Raw genomic sequence first — 17,240 nt, 5'->3', positions numbered from 1 at the left:
TCGTCCACAGCTCTGAAGATTGATTCAAAGAAGTCAAACAGATTCAGGAGACAAGATCGGCCCTTCACAAACCCAAACTGGGTGGGGTCCAGTGTCTGAAGGTTGCCAGTGTCTTTGTTTATAAGTTCCATGACAATGCGTTCCATGCCCTTGCAGATCAGGCTTATCAGACTGATGGGATGGCAGTTCCTGGGATCCAAGGCAGATCCTCCCTTGTGGAGCGGGATAACTGTAGCTGTGCGCCACTCAGTGGGCATGAAGCCTAAGGTGAGGCGATGATTAAACATGATGCTTAGGTGATGTGCCAGTTCATTTTGTAGTTCATGTAGTACACAGCCTGAGATGTCATCTGGTCCCATGGATGCTGTATTCTTAGCTTTGGAGAGTGCAGTTTCTACCTGTGTGGCCATGATTATCGGAATTTGGAAATCTTTTGGTATTGAGATGGGCCCTTTAGAGGGTGAGAGGGGGGTGAAGTTGGCACTAAATTGATCTGCCAGGATATTGGCAATATCCTTGGGATCAGTATATTTAATTCAATTCTGTTGTAGCTCAGAGCTGATCTGAGCATTGCCATTTAGATTCTTGACATAACTATAGAATGCCTTGTGATTGTCTTTGGAATCTTTGGCAATTTTATTTTCGTAACTATCTTTTGAGGATTTTATGAGGGATCTCAGCTTCTTACTGAGGCTGGTGAAGGAGTTTTTTGTATCCTGGGATTTTCCTCTTTTTTGCAACAGTTTCTTCCTTCTGTTGTATAGTTTGTTTATAGCGGGGGACCACCAGATTGGTTTACTTTTTTTGGAGAAGAGCATCTTGGTTCTATTTGGGATGGCACAATTCATGCACAAGTGGATGTGCTCGTACAGTGCCTTAGTGTAGGATTCTGCAGTCGAACTTCCAGATCCTGTCTGCGTGGGTGTTGTGAAGTTTGTCACTTCTGACTTCAGTAGCATGAAATTGGCTTTGGAGAAGTTTTTTAAGGAGGTTTCCTTACTGTGAGTGGGGGTGGGATGTGGATGTCAAAGGTGATTTGCTTATGGTCAGACCTGACCAATGAGGGGGTGACCACTGGTGTGGAGCATCTATCTCCCATGTTGGTAATGACCAGGTCTAGGATATTGGCTCCCCTGGTGGGACAATGGATTAGTTGATCCAGGGCATTGGAATTTATGAATTCCAAGAACCGTTGGGAAAAGGAGTTGGTACCTGAGTAGTTTTCCCAATTAATGGCAGGGTAGTTGAAATCACCCAGTATTAGGGTGTTTGGTTGTATCTTAATATTTTCCAGTATGTTAAGAAAGGTGTAGTGAGAATCTTGGGGCATGATGGGGGATCTGTAGCAAGCTACAATTTGGATTGCAGTCTTACCTAGTGTTAGTTGCAACTGGAGAATTTCAGATGCATTGTGTTGGGCAACTAGCCTGGAGGTGTGAATATCCTTGGTGAATATGGACACTCCTCCACCTTTAGTGTTTCGTCCTTGGTTTTGTGGCCTAGAAGTGTGGTAAGAATTGTAGCCTGGTATTGCAAGGGTGCTCTCTGGAGCCTTGAACCAGGTCTCAGTTACTGCACAGATATCGATGTTCTCCATTTTTAGGAGTGCCTCGAGAGAGTGCATGTTGAGGTTTAGACTTCTAGCATTGAGTAGCATTAACTTCAGATTTTGCATGCTTGTATCTGTTAAGGTGGTGGTTTTTCCTTTGAACCTTGCCTAAAAAAGGCACTATAGAGGTAGAAAAACCTTTAGCCAGTAACCTGAATCCCAGCAGTGACAGGTGCAGACCATCTCTGACAAAGCATTGTGGTTTGTGGATCATGTCTTCCCAGGCAGACAAATACTGGATCCCCTTTGAATGACACCAGAAGCTTAGCCAATTGTTGAAGTTAATCATTTTGTCCTTATACTGTGGTATTATTCTGGGCAAAGGCAGGATGCTACTCAGGGCTAGGGTCATACCTGCCTGGGTCATATTCTCCAAGAGCTCTTCCATGTCTCTTTTCATGTAGTCCAGGGAGTTACGTCTCAAGTCATTCACTCCAGCATTGACAATGACAGAGTCGTATTTGTACTTGTTGTGGAGTGACTTGAGTGCATGCGTTATGTGGCGGATCCTGGCACCTGACAGGCAGTTGACTGTAATTTTCTCCTTGTTCAGCCTGGTGAGTGGGACATCAGTGTGCCTGACTATAGAGTTACCAATGACTAAAGTTTGGGTACTTTGTCTTGCCTTAGGGGCTGTTGTTGGGTGGCACATTGGTGTTGTGAGCTATGTGTCACTTTGTTTGTGACTGGTGTTTGTTTGCGTTTCAGCTTCGGAGGTCCTTGTTGCTTGGGCAGGTTAATGTTAAGGGCCTCCGCATATGTGGGTTTATTGTTGTTATGTGTGGGTGTTGATGGTGTGGGTTTTGAAGGGCTATGAGTTGCTTGAGGTGTAATGCAGGTGTTAACCTTCTCCTCTTGACTGTCTAGCACAATCTTGGCTGGAGAAAGAGATTAGCTTCCAGTTTGGCTATGTAAGTGCATCTCTCACAGGTTGTAGTGTTGGGTGGTAGGAGGAGAGGATTGTCTGTGTACATAAGGCAGTTGCCGCACTGCCCCAGTATGCCCAGATTCACCAGGTGGACAGGAGAAATCCCTGGAAGCTGACCCTTTTCACATGCCTGTTTAGGTGCTTTTTTGTAAAGTTTAAGAGCTGTTTTCTCTTACCTTTGCAAGGTACTCTGCAATTATAGGCTGTTTAGTGTCTATGATTAATTTCTCCTTATTGACAAGGAGAGCTAAGTGCTTGAATCAGTTTCAGGCTTCCTAGTGCTTTCCAGCAGGTTCTAGAGCAAGTGCCAGTCACAGATGTCCAGATTTTAGTGGTACTACTGGTAACCAGCTAGTTCTAAGGGAAAATTTGAAGAGCAGACTTTCTGGCACCTGGAATAGTTTAACTGTAGCCTCGCAGTGCTGCACAATGTCAAAAATGTGCAAACACATGCATTTTTAAGCCAGAAAGCTGAAAGGGATAGATATCAGCCCAAAAAGGCTAATAAAATTACAATTTCAGAGCTGGAAACCATAGGTAGGCATCCAGATATATATCTAAAGATATAAAAGAGAACATAACAAATACACTTATGACCACAGGCACTGTTAATAGGGGTGAGGGGGCCCAAGCTACATATGTCTTTTACGTATTGATATTACCCCCACAGCCAAACAGGTCTGCCTTGCAATACAATACCAACTGTTGCAAGTCCCATAACCAGGACCCAACACAACATGGGCACAAGATGTTAACAGTAATCCATCCTACCTGTATGATGTCTGTCAGGCTGGTATCAATAACATATCATGCAGTACAGTCTGGCTACCATAGGGAATGTACCATGTAAAAGCAATAAACATTCCTAAGATACATATATATACACACACACACACACACACACACACACACACACACACACACACACACACACACACACACATATGCAGATACATACATATATGTAACTGCACAAACACACACAGAGATATGTACAGGAAGATACATATTTAGAGGGTGCACACCATATAGAACAGCCAGTATTTCTAGAGCTGCGACCGTATCAAATGGACACTGTATGAGTCACCCATACAAAAGACAATTGATGCTTAAAACATATACCCACAGAGAGGTAAAAGGATATAACACTACACACAGGTTTGCATACATGAGAAAGCTTTATTTGTGTACTATTACAGTTGTATATGCCATGTCATATAGCTGTTTAGACTTTGAAATACATATGTAGGCCACGGTGGTGCAGTGGTTAGCGTTGTCGCCTCACAGCAAGAGGTTCTCCCGTTCGATTCTTAGCTGGAGCGCCTTCTGTGTGGAGTCTGCATGTCTTCCCCACAGTCAAGTGATGCTAAAGACATGCAGGTAGGTGCAAGTGTGAATGGGCATGCCTTCTTTGAAGGTTGGGCATCAGGCTGGCAACTCAGCACCGTAAAAATCCACTGCCAATCATGAGCGGACCGGAGTTCCGCTGTGGCAACCCCTAACCAGGAAAAGCCAAAAGACTAACTTTGAAATACATATAAACAGATTAATGCAACTCTCAAACAGATCAATTAATACATATTCCGGAAAGCATAACATATGTTGCTGTCCAGGCCAAGGCCTTCAAGTAGTTCAACAGTAAAGACAGACTGGGCCACAGGATAACAATCAACCAACAGTACATAATGCAGATGTATAGTCCAGTAGCCTCTAAATACACTCTGTATGCAATCTCTAAGGGGAAAAGACTTCAGCTGACACAATGGGATGTATCTGTTACATAACAAGGTATAACTGAAACCATCACAATCACATTGACAAACAGAACTGTCTGTATGGCAGGAAGCAGTAGGCCAGCATTTCCCAAGGTGAAATGTATGGTAATGTACATCCACATACCTTAAGGCAGCTCACTCCTGATATCCCTCACGTGTTGTAACAGCCTAGGTTATTTATGGTGCATCTTCTCCCCCCCCCAATAGACTGACATACAGGGGCATATACCACTGTTACATACAGTGACCTCTGGACTGCAGAAGGGCACACATGTATTGTGCAGATGAAGCCCACACATATGGACCCAACCCCACAATATGTGTGGGGGCCACAACAGCAGTGGAATGATGGCAGGAATGGCAGCATGACATATTCACAGGCCACTACATAACAATCCCTGACAGCATGTCATATGGACAAAGCCTGAAATGTAGGTGGAGGACAGAAGCAGGAACACAGGCCCATATGTGAAGTAGTGTTGTCATACACTAAGCAACTTGCTGGTGTTACAGGATAGTCTGCAACATACCCTTAGTCAGGAATATGAAGTCATAAACAAAAATGGATGTAGCCATGAACTGATGCACTCAACACACACACACTGCCAGTGATATATCTGACACAAGACCCGTGTGGTGGACAGACAAAACATAACAGTCATACCTCTGGCCATCAAGTGGCTAGGCCCACAGGTGAGAGCTATGCAGACAGACTGCATTCCATATTAAACTAGTATGTACACACAAACCCTGTAACACTGGTGCTATACAATGCATACAACAACACTACTCACACTCTGTAGTTCTGGAACGTCATACAAATATGAGGTGGCCTGAGTGTGCAAGTTCTCTTGTAAGAGGTATTGCTACCTATTGTCTGTAACACTGCTGTCCACACACAGGAAGGATGTCCACCATACAGGAAAGGTAAAGGGACTACTCCCACATGATGCAGGAATTTACAGTAGTGGGTTGCCGTGACAGTGGTAATTGGAAGTACTACACTGCATGCTGCATGCAGGTAGCAATTGGAAGACACTGATGGGTGCAAAGGCCATCACCTGATCATGTGCATCACCTACAAAAGCCATGCTGCAATCTATTCCAAGCAGCTCAATCCATTTACTGGAGAGAGAGGGAGGGAGAGAGAGAAACCAAAACCAAAACCGAAACAGAAACAAATCAAGCAGGCTAAGGCTAAAGCCAAGGAGAAAAAAAACTCCTACAAGGAAATCATCCAAAACAGACCTCATTCCCACAAGAGGTATGTGAAGTATATATGCATGTAACTGACTGCCATAATACTGGGATAGATGATGTGTAATGATATATATGTGCCATCAAGTGTTGTTGTTGTAATGATGTTCAGCTGAACAACTTCTATGGACAATAATGTCTGTCCCTGTGGGTAGTGGGCCATACCCATCAACTGTGGAAAGCAGCACTGACTGACATGATGTAAGCCAACATAGTGTGTGCTGTGTAATGGAAAGGATGTATATTACTGTGGCCAATAGCTGGCGGTGGAAGTAATGCCATAATGATGGACACATGGGTTTCAGATCCCACCACTTGCAGGACACTCAGGTTAACATGTACTGTAGCATGCTGAAATGCCATAGGTGTGTAATAGGCTTACCTGCAATCTGGCCCTATATATACCCCCCTAATGTTAGGCTGTGTCCATATGTGGCACCTGTCTGTGTTGTTGCAAGACAGAACAGTGCAGCTGTGCAGGAAGAAGAGTTAAAGTTTGTGGACCCGATGTCTGAATGTACCCCATATATATAGGTATGTATATGTGTACACACACACACACACACACACACACACACATATATATATATATATATATATATATATATATATATATATATATATAGTTCCACTTCACAAGATCGAATGGATGGAAGCTCAAAATTCATAATCTCGAGACCAGAATCTCGAACTTCCATTCACTCGAAATTGAGAATGGGAGCCTTAGGTTTAAAAAAATAAAAAGTTAACTTACCTTATTGCAGGGGGCCAGGTCCCCCTGTACCCTAGTAGTTTAAATGTGAATGTTCCGTGACTGCACTATAGCGGAGGAATGGAAAGCCTTCTGTTTTGCACTAAGGCATATAGCGCGGAATGGGAGATTTCCCTTTCCTTCACTATAGTGCGATCTCGGAGTAGGTATATTTAAGTAGGGAGGGTGGGGGTGCAGGGGGGGCGAAGCCCCCCTGTGAAAACATTTGAAAGATGTTATTTATTTATTTTTTTGATCCTTTCATATGTTCGAGTTTCTCTAAATTCAAGATTCTGGTTTCGAGTTTATGACTTTCGAGTTTAGAGAAATTCAATATATGAAGGGGAACCATATATATATATATATATATATATATATAAATATATACATATATATATATATATATATATATATATATATATACAGATATAAATATATATATATATATATATATATATATATATAAAATATATATATATATAATATATATATATATATATATATATATATATATATATACATATATATATATATATATATATATATATATATATATATATATATATATATATATATATATATATATATATATATATATATATATATATATATATATATATATATATATATATATATATATGTATATACACATGTATGTCTACAGGTATACAGACACCCATATGTAGACATATAGATATAAACAAAAAAAAAATATATATATATATATATATACAATGTAAAATATATCTACACATATATATATATATATATATATATATATATATATATATATATATATATATACATATTGTGTGTGTTTGTGTGTGTGTGTGTTTATGTCTACATATATACAAACACACGCACATATGTATGTAAATACATGCCCCCTGTATTACCATCACAGTGCTGCATGCTATGTGTGAGGGAACATCACACATAGCAATACACACAGATATATACAGCTGTAAGTGTGTGCAACATAGATGGTTATGTCACATGTGAACCCCTTCTTGGGACCACATTGCCCTTGTCTGTGAAGTAGGGAATGGGAATATGGGGAAGGATAGCAGGTATATTTGTGGAGGTGGTTGGGTTGGTAGATATAGATGACAGCCTACAGGGGTGGTATATGACACGTGGTGGGTAAACACCATGGATGGTGTGTGTGGGTCTGTGATTTGGAAGCTCTGTATGAAAACAATGGGAACAAGGCCCTATCCATTGCTAGTCACAACAGCAGTTTCATGGCCCTGAAGGTGCCTGGCCTGGAAGCTGAGCAGGAAGAGCATGTGGACCCTGTGATTGTGTACTGAGGGCCTCAAGGTGCTGTAGCACATCCTACATGTTTCTGAGGAGCCCCCTATGAAACAGACCCTGGATCTGACCTCGGGTGACAAGATCATGTCTGTGTGTGCCCCCAGGGGGAGGACATCATCCCCTGAGGTGGTTCCACCTGAAGGTAGTGCTGGACCAGTAGATGAGGAGGCCCCATGTGATGTGGCCTGGTAATATGGCCAGATGAGGTGGGAGACGTGTTTCTGCTGGCAACTATTCCCTAAACATACTATTGTGTCACTATTATAGAACATATGTGGGTAGTAATAGTCCACACAATCCCAAAGCATGTCCAACAGCATGCATAGATATCCCCCAATAACACAGAATAACAGATGTGCAGCATATATGGAACCATAGTGGCCCTGACAATGGCATGCAGGTGAAATAGTCCATAACAGACCAGCAATGATAGTGTCCCCACAGGGAACATGGCTACAAACACATAGCACAAAGCGTGGTACAATACAATATATGTCCCAATGGTAGGTAAGCTGTAGCCATACCTGCTGAGTTGTGTGAACAGCTTGTTGTCACTGATATGGTGGGGGGGAGGCAGAGATGTGTATTAAGAACTATGATAACCTTGCTGTATGAGTTGCTCAGACCTGTTTCCATCTTTATGTCTTTCAGCCAAGATGTCCCAAGGTCGTTTACCAGTGTATTCAGCGGCAGACAATGAGGTCATACTGAACCACCTGATACAGCACTACCAGGTTCTCTTCAGCAGGACAGCCCATGAGCAGCAGAAGCGGACCGCTCTGTGGACCAATCTAGTCCACAGGGTCAATGATGTCAGCCTGCATAACCGCAGTTATGAGCGGGTCCGGCATCATTGTAGTGACCTGCTTCGCAATGCCCGTCGGTGTGCTGCTGCAGTCTTGGGGGGATCACCTCGAACAGGAAGGGTCATGCCATCCACCCCCCCCGACACGTGTTGAGTAGCTCCTTGCCAGCCTAATGGCACCTGCCCACCTGCACCCCCAACAACTGGCAGAGACCATTGTGGAGGTGGGTGCTACCCGCACACTGGCTGAGAAGCGTGCAGGTAAGGCCACATGGCACATCAGTAGACCACTGTTGCATATGCATCTGCATCTGTACAGGTAGATCATGCATATGTGAGATGTTTGATATATATATACATATATATATATATATATATATATATATATATATATATATATATATATATATAGTCTGTTGCTGCATAGTAGTAATAAACAGATGTGCATAAGCTGTAGTATTGTGGACTTGTACTGTTGATGTACTGTAATGCTGCACCCACCCTGTAGCAATGCCACAGCTGTGGCCACTGACATCACATCTCTCACACTTTTATTTAGGTCCCTCTGGTATACCACCAAGGCAGCAGCCTGTAGCTGGTGAGTATGGTTTATGTTCATGCTTGCCAATACACCCGGAATGTAATGGCTATGGTATATTCCATGCAAACATCTAACACAACTACCCATAATGCATGCCGTACATGTTCACGTATTGTTGCTGTTAAATGCACTGCATCACAGTGGTGACCATAATGGGGTATCTGAAGGGTATGTCAGACACCTGCAAGATAACTAACATCCTATCATTGTGAAATGTGTCCACAGGGAGGAACATAATGGTGGGACACATGGCCTAGAGTAGGGACATGTGTGAAACATCACCCTTATACAGTGCTACAACAGTGTATATACCAGTATTACAATGGCAACTGTTACAGATCTACACTATAGCATAACATAATACTGTGGTCCACAACCCTTAACACCTGCAATGTGGTCCTAACATGAGCACTGAGTGTGTAATACAGAACCATAGGTTAGGGCAGCAAATATGGGGAATACATAGCTTCACAAACACTGGAAGTATATGTGTGCACACACTCCAGAAAAAATATAGTGGAGGCAGCTGTTGAGGTACTGCCTAATGCACCATTCAGCAAGTACACGTCCCCAATGTCACACCACATATGGCCATCAAATGTGCACATTTATCTGCAACACAGGCAGGTATGGCTTGCACACATCTTACATGACATGGCGTGGGCCCCATAACCAACAGGTAGCACTCATGAGCTGCACATGTAGCCATACCTCACCATTGCATATGCCATGGCAAACAGTGGCAAACAGTGTAGACAGTCATGTATGTGGCAAGGATGTATGGGACAGGAATGATGTAGGACATAAAGGGATGGTCACCCAAGACAAATGCTGTCACATGTATTAAACTGGTCATGCGGGTTGCCCACTAACATGCCACAACACTAAGGGGGTAGCAGGAATGTCGAGCAAGTACTGGCTGTGCGGTACCCATGTCAGCAATTGCCTGGGTTCTGCAAGCACGTGGCCTATGGGTTAGGGTAAGCAGATGTGCCAGTTGTACCACAGGAAACATCAGCCAGGCCTCTCTACAGGTAGTGTATGCATAACAGAAGAGGTCCTCAACAGTCATGCGTTGCAATGTGTACTGGTGTACCATGACACTTTGGAAACCTACAGACAGTATTATGTAAGATACAGGAGCTGCACAACCAATGCCTCACCCCACCTCATGCTCACTATCCACATTTGTACCATGTCGGTGCCAGTATACATCTGTATGCTTGCCATCATTAACTGTGGCTAGGCTGTTACACATGGTGTTCAATGTTTGGGAAACTACAAACTGACACATGTGTAGGCCATAGTTGTCAAGCATCTGCAAAAAGGCTGAAGGTGGGGAGGGTGTGTCATCATGACACACCAGTGCACTGCAGCAAGGATCCTAAGGATGCTAAAAATGGATGTATCTGCACATAGTCAGGTTCAGGAACTGTGGCAGACATAACCCTAACTCCACAGCAATAGTGACGGCAGTGTGTGAACTTCAAGGGATGTGCACATAAGTAGACCTTGCAATGATGCTGTGTTGGGGGACATGTGTAGAACAGACTGACCATATACTGGCAAATGCAGAAGGCCCATGCTAGTATACCCCTGCCAGGAATGGTGACTGCTGTAGTACACATAACAATAGGTGCAACAAACTGTTGTGATAAGGGCGTGCACACATATGCACCCACTGAGTGTATGCATCAAGGTCAGCATCTGCACACCTAACACATTTCTTAGTCACTGCATGTGAATGTACAGAACATATGTCAGATATCAGGCTCATGTAAGGTTAATATATGTGGTGATGTGGTTCCATGGCATATCACAGTAGAGTGCATCATATCAATAACTCCCCATAGCCACGGTTAGATTTAACGGTTGTCAGTGTAATAGTATCGTATTGGTAATACATGCACAGCTGATGTTGAGATCTGTAAACCAGACATCAGGCATTCACAAATTACATCTGTCCACATACCATCCCAGGTATGTGTCACTCAAACACATAGGGGTTGTGAGTATTACGGCAGACATAACTGACACAGTAATACACATTCAGCAATGGTTTGTTCACCTGTGAGGTTTGGTGCACAGTACATGGCAGGGTGCAGAACAGGTGCACAGCAATACTGTGTACATGGGAGCAGTGTTTCCAGGGCAAGGGGCATCACCTACTAACACAGCCCATGCATCACACACATGTGTACTGTTGCTATCATGGATTGACTATGGCTGCACTGCATGCTGTTGAGGACATATGTTATGCATGTTGACAGGTGAATAATGGGAGGACTGTGTGTACTATCTTTGTGTAACCTCACCTGTAGGTGTGTGTATGTGTGTGTGTGTGTGTGTGTGTGTGTGTGTGTGTGTGTGTGTGTGTGTGTGTGTGTGTGTGTGTGTGTGTGTGTGTGTGTGTGTGTGTGTGTGTGTGTGTGTGTGTGAGTGTGTGTGTGTGTGTGGTGGGTTATTTTGTCTGTAAGTGCAAACTGGTGGAGTGGAGGGGGTTGATGCATGTAGGATGTGTGTGTGCATGTGTGTGTGTGTTTGTGTGGGTGTCCATGTGTGCACATGTGTGATTGTGGGGTTGTTCATATGGCAGTACTTCCCTTTGGGATTGTGCAGTACATGGACATGGACTGACACATGAGACACCAAGAATACTTGTCTGATATGTAATCACAGGACAGCTGATAGTATAATACAGTCTGTAGCATGGAACATGCATTGGGAGGGAAAGTAGACACCAGGAATAACCTTAATATTGCAATCAGCAGAAAAGTGAATGACTACCCACGTATGCAGCACTACAGATGCATTGGGGAATTACTAAACAACACCAGGGATTGTATCCGTATATTACTGTTGTCCACATGTTAAGTTGATCGAGCAGCAGATCTGGCATGTTCTGAGCAATAGTTATATATGACACTCCAATGCATGACATATGGAGTGAACGTAGTAGTCCCTAACATATGGGGGCCAGACTCAGAATGTCCGGACATACCCAGGGGGAACACTGGATGACAGCAGTGAGGCCATGTAAAACCTAATCCACTCAAGTCAAGGAGGTAATGGAGTAACAAGTCTTGTGTTGTGATCACTCGTCTAGGCATTTAGAGGAATGACACGTTAAAGAGTGGTATTAATGAGTGTATGTTACCAAGTGTGATGCAGGATGGGGAACTTATGTGAATAAATGTGGGACTGTCTGTAAACTCGGGGACAGATAGGTATTATGGTGGAATTTCAGTGTGTGTTTGTGTGTGTGTGTGTGTGTGTGTGTGTGTGTGTGTGTGTGTGTGTGTGTGTGCGTGTGCGTGTGTGTGCATGTGTGTGTCTGTGTGTGTATGTGTTACTGTTATGCAATGCTGTATAGGTCTTAAAGTGCATTTTTTGTTTTCCCCCACAGGTGGCGAGGTGGGTCAGGGTCCCTCCTGCATGCAATCTGATGTTGGTGTTCAAACTGACACCGAAGATGATAATAGTACTGTTGAGGCACATGCGGGGTTGTCAGAGTCTGAAACTGTGCCATCGTTTGACATCCCCCTCTTAGCCACACCAACCCTGCACACAGTTACAGTGTCTATACATACCCTATCACCAGTGGCCATAGCAGAGGGACAGTTGGCAGTTGTTGGCAGTGCACAGGAGAGTGTGGTATCTATGCCTACTGTGTCTGGTCACAGCAGGCATAGCCAAATGTCCAGCAGGGCACAACATAAGCAGATGTACCGGGTTGCTCATGATAGGGCTGCTTGTCATCATGCCCCTGGCAGAAATGCCACAACTGGTACCACCAGGAGCATGTTTCAGACTGTCATGGGGGCACAGGCATGTATGGAACTGTGCACCAGACAGGGCTTGAGGCTGCAGAGGGCTGCTCTCCCATCTGTAAGCGACAACTTCCATAAGCTGGCTGATACCGTCCATGATTATACTGAGGTCATGGATAGATGGTTGGGTGAGATGGTGGGCCTCATCAACCGTGGTTTGTCTGTGCTCGAACATGTGGTGGGAGTGGGGAGATGGCAGCATGGACATAGACCAGCAACACCAACAGCTGGCAATTAACGTGGACATGCTAGGTGCTCCCGTAGTGGCAGTACCAGCCCCAGCACTGCAGGGGGGTGCTGCCACACCACAACACAGCAGGCCACATGCATGTGGCCCTGGCCAGTCCCATGAGGGACCTGGTTGCAGCGGGTATCTGTCATCATCAGGGGAGAGTAGCACATCGAGGCCTGTACCTGGACATGCCCATAGAACCTCTGGCAGGCACAGTCCACGTGTCGGTGGCTGGACGTGGTGAACTGCACACCATACCAGGTATAGTCTGCAGCTGTCCAAGAAACACCTCCATAAGGTAGCCACATGGCAAAACTGTGTGCATGCATACCCACACACTATACAAACACACCTAGGGCAACCCCATACCTACACACACCACATCACCAAGCCCATTACACCCCTCACCCAAACACATGATGTCAAACGTATGGCTCACCCTTAGTCTCTGGCAAATCAACAACACACCCTGTGCATCTGATGATACCTGTACCACATCCTTGTCATCCACAACATCGATGAAGGGACAGGCTAATATAGTTCTGATGCACACAGTGACTGTACTGCAGTGTACCAATGTACTGCTGTGTAACATGTTGGGAGTAATGTTTAATGCATACATGTCAGGTAGTGTAGCTGTCCAGCCATGATACATTATAGCTGCTAGTGACACTGAGTGATTGTGGTCTCCATAATATTATCCATTTGTGTTGTAGGTGTATATGTGTCAGCAGGAGGATGGTCTGCAGTCATATTCCACAAGGGGTATGGCACTGTGGTGACTCCATGGCTGTGACATATCCTGGGTACAGTTGAACACATGTCACAGGTTTGTATAACAGTTACTGTCTGTGCCACAGGGACAGGTGATCCACTGGGACATGTATAATCAGCAACCTGATGTAGATCCATCCACATACATGCACACTCTTACTTGGCAACACTGGGACTAGACCCCTACCTAGGTATGTAGTGCTACTGAAGTGTGTGGCTTTCATTGCACACACCACACAGCGTTTAGGGTGAGGTGAGTTCCAGGTTACATGTTACATGCAGAGCATCCACAGACATGTACAGTATGGTAATGGGGTATGTAATGGTTGTATATGGACAATACATAGTGTGACATACCATCATATACACATTAATAGACACATAACAGGCAGACACACATCCAAGAGGCCTGGGCCTATCGGTGCTAATTAACTTGTCAATGTGTCCAATGTGTTACAGGTAGGCTGCACACAGCACATGCATAACTGAGCTGAATAGTGGTATCAGTTACCTGTATGGCTGATGGTGACAGTGGTCACCATACAGTGGTACATGGGACATATACTGGGTGTACCATGGTGTAATGACAGTGTACACAGCACCCACATTCCACAGTGAATATTGTACTCACTGGAACCCATGATGACACTCTGACATACCCGCCATCACACATTGCCCACGACTGTGATACAACCCATGGTCCATCCCAACAGTGGTAGTACAGGGATATGCATCTAATGCACATGCCACAGGCATAGTAGGGTGTTACATTGTCATGCCTCACCTATGGGCAGCAACAACACTATCCATAATACTGTGTGGCAAGGCGTATTGTGATAGGAGTATGTGGCTAGGGAATGCTGTACCCTACAGATATACAGACATGCATACATACACACACTTGCCAGAACTCAATGGACATCCTATCGACCTATTTGTACAACACTGTTGTGCTGGCACTGCAAGGCTTGTGTAGCTGTTAGGGAGAGGAGCGTAACAGGGTACATGTAATGTGCGGTACAGCAGCAGCCACATCTTACTATGGCAATGGGTGTTGCGGTGGGTGTGAAGGCCCTCATGGTATTCCCAACTACAAGTGTGCTAATACACAGATACTGCTATCCTCAGTAATGCACACGTATACATTTGTCAGTACTGGGGGTGCATCACTGCAGGTGGTCATAGGTGTGTACCAGGCTATTGTCCATGGAGAGAAGGGAAGTGTAGGGGATGTGTGTACAGTGGTATCATGCCACCTGCCATGTGCCAACAGGCAATCTATCAACAGTCACCTCTGTGGTGACCCTCAGGGTGAGAGTGACATGCATCAGTCAATCCTCTGGGTGCCTCCTGCAAATGGCCACTGAGGTGATCCAGTTGACATGTATGCAACATGTATTACAACACGTGGTTAGTGTCTGTGATGGAGACCTGTACCCAAGCATGTTCTGTTGACTGTGGAAGTGTAGTGGAGGTACCCATGGCATATGGTGCATACCGGGTGTTGTCTCCTATATGTGCCAGTTATAACACAGCTGGACAGATATGTCAGTGTCAGTCAAGCATAGGTTGCCTGTATGTATCCAAACTGGATACCTGCCATCTCCACATCTGTACAGGGACTGACAGACATCATCTTGGCAAGTAGTTATGCAGTAGGATGAATGTGTCAACAGACAGAAGTCTGACACCAGTATATATGCCATTGCTACATGTTGGAAGCCCTCACTGACATGTGCTGTACAGACAGTAGTCTACAGTTACTTTCCACATGTCAGATCATTATCCAGTAGGGGATATATACTGTGACACAGCTCACACACCAGGAACACAACAGTGAGGCCTCAGAGTCCAGCTATGCCTGCAGGGGTGCTTGATGTCAGTACTACATTTAGCAATCTACTCTTGCCTGGGAAAGCACTGCCAACAGTAATAATGCCATAATACACTACATGCCAGTGTGACAGCATATAACCTGGGTTACTACGATTGTACGTAACACATTCATATGGATAAGAGTGCTGTACATGTATGATATACTTGAGTGTCCCAGACATGACACTCACACCTCTTGCTACTGTAATGACAGCACAAAGATGCATGTAATGTACATGGCATTACATATGCTTATAACAGATGTCATTACCCTGCTATGTTATCAGACTGGGATGTGAGCACTGGTTACCAGGGCTGAGCCATGCTTAGCAGGTTTCAGCATTGCTGTAGTATTACAGCTAAGCACATTTGTGCACTGATAAGCAAAGCCTCCATGGTGTAAGTGCCCGTACATTTAACCATACCTTAGCACCACTTAGCTTTGTGCAAACCTGCGCAAACACGCTTAATGCTGCTCAAAACTGCCTTAACCACTCTGTATCCAACAGTCCTTGTTCTGCCCAGCAACAAAATACTCAGCTGTTGTAGGTCTTGAACCCAGGACGCTGTACACTATAGTCACACCAGTTAACCACTACGCCATTACAGCTGTGAAAACAGTTGTTGAATTTCCAATATAGCTGTCAGTACACATACTGAATAGTATTGAACAATTGCTTTGACTTCCACAATTGTGTAGTACTTGTTATTGATATTACTGTTGCATCACATATGTTGTTATATCTAAATATACACATATCAGATACATACAGTGTGATACATCTGGGAAAGTATACACAACCGTGATATTTACACGTAACAAGGATATGGATATATACATATACATAGGTAGATATATGTCTACATGTACATACACATAGACATTCATATATATGTATTTCTACACATCTATATATATGGCCATTTTAGATCTCTGTGTGTATGTGTATGTATGTATTTTATATATATATATATATATATATATATATATATATATATATATATATATATATAGATATATATAGATATATATGTATGCACATCCTATGTGAACAGATATACCTATTTATGTCGATATATATGTAGATATCTATAACTTTATCTGCATACATATCTAATCAGATATACCTGTTTATGTCAATATATATGTTGTTTTTGTGTCTTTTGGCTTTTCCCAGTTAGGGGTCGCCACAGCGGAACTCCAGTCCGCTAATGATTGGCAGTAGATTTTTACGTGCCAGGTTGCCAGTCCTGATGCACAACCTTCAATGAAGCTACACCCATTCACGCATGTCTCCACACAGAAGATGCTTTAGCTGAGAATCAAACAGGACAATGTCTTACTGTGAGACGACAACGCTACCGCAGCACCACCACCGCAGATCTCTATGTCAATATATATATATATATATATATATATATATATATATATATATATATATATATATAGCTATATATGCACATATAGTTATGAATATCTATGTCA

The sequence above is a fragment of the Protopterus annectens genome, chromosome 4.part1 (genome assembly GCF_019279795.1).
Source record: "Protopterus annectens isolate FY-2018-M chromosome 4.part1, PAN1.0, whole genome shotgun sequence".
NCBI lineage: Eukaryota > Metazoa > Chordata > Ceratodontiformes > Protopteridae > Protopterus > Protopterus annectens.
The sequence above is the reverse complement of the archived record's forward strand: the minus strand, read 5'-3'. Positions refer to the sequence as shown.